General features: G+C 50.7%; 1 pseudogene; it reads left to right on the top strand.

Annotated features, from left to right (window-relative positions):
• On the top strand, positions 1-769 carry LOC135286843 (feather keratin Cos1-2-like; annotated as a pseudogene).
• The last annotated feature ends 2,911 nt before the right edge of the window (positions 770-3,680 follow it).

Raw genomic sequence — 3,680 nt, 5'->3', positions numbered from 1 at the left:
ATGAGCTGGTCAGAAAATTATGGCTTCCACTAAGGTGCCTGTGGGCCTGAGGCAGGGCAGGACTGATATAAAAGGCAGCCCAAGTCTCTGCTCTCTCATCCACTTCTCTCACCTCCTCCTCCTCAGGAATCAGGTGAGTGCAGAGCCTCTTCTCCTCCTCCTGCTGCTGCTTCTTCAAGAGCAGCTCTTGTCTGGCTGGAGGTCTCAGCTGAGAGGGGCTGTTGGAGCTGAGGGCTGGGAGCTGGTTGTGCTGGGAGAGGGCAGGGGAGAGAAGGTCTTGTGCAGACAGAGAGAGGCTAGAAATTGGCTGAGGCAGCTCCTGGGCTTTGAGCGGAGCCTTGCAGTATGGGCCAGGAGTTCTCATGCTTCCAGGGTGTTTGGGTGCAGTGCTGCATCTCATGTGTCCTCACTCTGTGCTTCTCCCTGCCCTCTGTGCCAGGTTCACCTGTGAGCCCAAGCCATGTCCTGCTGCAAGCCCTGCGACCCATGCTGCCAGCCCTGCGGCCCCTGCCCGCTGGCCAGCAGCTGCAATGAGTGCTGTGTCAGGCAGTGCCAGAGCTCCCACGTTGTCATCGAGCCCTCCCCCGTGCTGGTGACCCTGCCTGGCCCCATCCTCAGCTCCTTCCCACAGAACACCGCCGTGGGATCCTCCACCTCTGCTGCAGTTGGCAACATCCTCAGCTGTGGCGGAGTGCCCATCAGCTCTGGGGGCTTTGACATCTCCTGCATCACCAACTGCTTTGGTGGCAGCAGATGCCGTCCCTGCTAAAGCTGCTGGCAACATCCTTGGGCAAGAACCTCCATGGCCTCAGAACCTAGTTCTGGGCAGAAGACTGAGCTTTGGGACATTGTAATTACATTTTCAAACTGTGGTTCCCGTCTACTTTTTTTCTCCTCTGCTTGCTGTTTGTGTCTCTCCTGACCAGTCTACTGGAGACGTTGTCCTGCTATGCTCCGCAGGATGGGCCGATGCCCACTCTGCAGAAGCTTCACTGCATCTTAGTGGCTGCTACTGGTGCTCTCTCTGAGCCACCTCCTTTTCTTCTTTTGACTCAATAAAGCTGTTTTGCATCCAAGCCTTGTCCTCAAATTTCTCTTTCTTTCCATGGCACCACTTCCAGTTTGCTCAAGATAAAAGGTGGAGAAACAGAGAGTGGGAGTCTCTGCAGTGAATTTTACTTGGTGTGTTTTTGCCTTGGAGCTGAGGAAAACATACCTGGGTACTGCACAGTCAATGCCCATCAGGAACAGCAAGCCTCCAAAGGGTACTAGGAGTGTGTTGGTGTGCGAATTGATTCATCCATGTCACCAAACCACAGCTGAATGCCAAGAGTAGATTTATTTCATTTCCTCATTAACTCAAGTGTCCCAAGGCACAGCCAGGCTGCAGAGACACACAAGAGAGGAACAGTGGCACCATTAGGGTCAGTCCAATCCTGGCAGGTCACTGCCTGTCCCAGTATCTCCAGCGGCCTCGCGCACATGCAGTTTATCACAATGCTCTGTTTTTATGTCCTTAGAGCTTTTTTGGTCTCTCACTCTCCCAGCAGGAGGCTCAAGACTGTCTGTGAGAGATGCCTCTGAAGGTTCTGGCAGCTTTTATGTTATGTCTCAAAAGAGAGACAGGATAATCAGCAGTAAATATGTGAAGTTTCCCACATGGATGTTCTCAGCCTCCCCACCTACCAGGTCACTTTGTGCAAATTTATCACCCTGCTCTCCAAGTCTTTCCATTTCAACCTTTTCCTTCCACAGCTGGGAAACAGCAATGTGTGGAAACAGCCCGCAACTTCTTCCCTACCTTCTCCTCCCCTCCATTACCCAGTCGAGGGTCCACGGCCTGCACACAGCAGCACAGGCAGACGAGGAACACATCTCAATCTCACAGAGGCCCTCAGCTCATGCAGTGCCCATCTCTGTCCTAAGATGCAGTGCTGAGATATTTCAGAAGTTAGAATTGCAATCAGCCATACACAGGATACACAGTGGTAAATGACTTTAGGTTGAGTTTGTGCAGAAGACTTAGGGCTTCCCTGTTAATTCACATTTCTGCCAAGTATGGATAGGTGTAATCTCTGTCCATCAATGCCTTCCCAAGGGAAGCCTTTGACAAAACCCGTGCCCAAGGGGGACTGCCAGATAGACAAAGGAAGATGGATCCTGGTGAAGACAGGGTCTGCCATGGACAGCCCACAGATCACAGAGTCATCAAAGGCTTTAGGTTAGACAATCTTGTCCCACCCACTGCCATCCCCAGACTCAGCTGCTCAAAGCCCCACTGTCACCAAAAACTGGGAAATAAACTCTCCAACCAATTTCCTGCATCAGAAAGCTGACATTACTTTATTACAGAGCTAGATGCATGGGGATGTCTCCTCTAAGCATGCCCTCGAACCTAACAGACCAGGCTGTATTCCGAAAACTAATATATATTCATCACTTGTCTGAATACATGTGCGTATGTTAATTCTGTCCATGGACTTGTTTGGATGTGGTTCCAGATGTTCTGATGAATCTTTTCTTTTTGAGAGTATCCCAAATATGAGGTTAGGTCATAAAGCAATACTCCATCATTCTTCTCTCTGACACACAATCCTTGTTCTCATGTTGGGCTTTAGGATTTTTCCTTTTGGTTCTATCTTTCATGTAATTTTCTCCCATTCTGTTGCCAAGAAACCATAACAACTGATACTTGAGAGAGACAAATTAAATTGTCAAGGGAAGGCTGCAGCTGGCTGTACTCTTAGCTGGGGAGTTTCTCTTGGAGGGGCAGAGATACTGCGAGATTTCGACTGTTAAAGGGAGTTAAAGGGGAGCTGTTAAAGGGAGTTCAAGAGCTTAAAGGGAGCTGGCTGCAGATCCTAGCTCTCTTGCTCTCTCGGCATTCAGAGGAAAGAAGGCTGCGGTCACTGTGGGGGGAGTTCATCAGAATTGTGAAGCTCTATCTCCTGCTGACTTCTCCTACCATGACTGAAGCTCTGCTTGTGGGTACAACCATTGCCCTGGGACCTTATTTACACTCCATCTCACTAGAGTGGGACCCTTTTTGCCATCTGCTCACATGCCTCAGGCAAAACTTTGAGAATCCGGGCCCTTTCCCCCTCCAGGAAAGCCTCTTCGGGCCCAGTTTGGGCTGCTGCTGCTGCTGATTTTCTGCTGCTTCTTTCTTGCTGTACCAGGTGAGCACGCCTTGCTGTTCCAGCTGCCGTTCTGAGATTCCTGCTGCAGCCATTTCACCATCCAGCCTGTCCACCATTACCGTGTGAGGGAGAACTGCGCCACAGCGGCCCCTGCTGGAGCGGGGGAATCATCGCACCCGCCCTGCCCTGCCATGAGCCAGCAGCGCCCCTGCTGGCTGTGCTCTGAACTGCACCACAGGGGAAAGCGCCTGCGGCCGGGACAGGCTGGGACCGGCTGTCTGCTTCTCTTTGCTGCTGCTGCTGCTGCTGGTGTTTGAGTTGTTATGCATACACCTACTGGTAAAGAACTGTTATTTCCCTCCCAATATCTTTGCCTGAAAGCCACTTCATCTCAAAGCTCTGATAATTTGGAGGGAAGGGGATCATATTCTCCATTCCAAGGCAGGTTCCCACCTTTCTTGGCAAATACCTGTCTTTCAAATCGAGACATCACAAAACTAAGACATTGGTTAGTACATATTAATTACTTTTATAAGTATA

The sequence above is a fragment of the Passer domesticus genome, chromosome 27 (genome assembly GCF_036417665.1).
Source record: "Passer domesticus isolate bPasDom1 chromosome 27, bPasDom1.hap1, whole genome shotgun sequence".
Taxonomy (NCBI): Eukaryota; Metazoa; Chordata; class Aves; order Passeriformes; family Passeridae; genus Passer; species Passer domesticus.
Note: the sequence above shows the minus strand (reverse complement) of the source record. Positions and strands in the feature narration are given on the sequence as shown.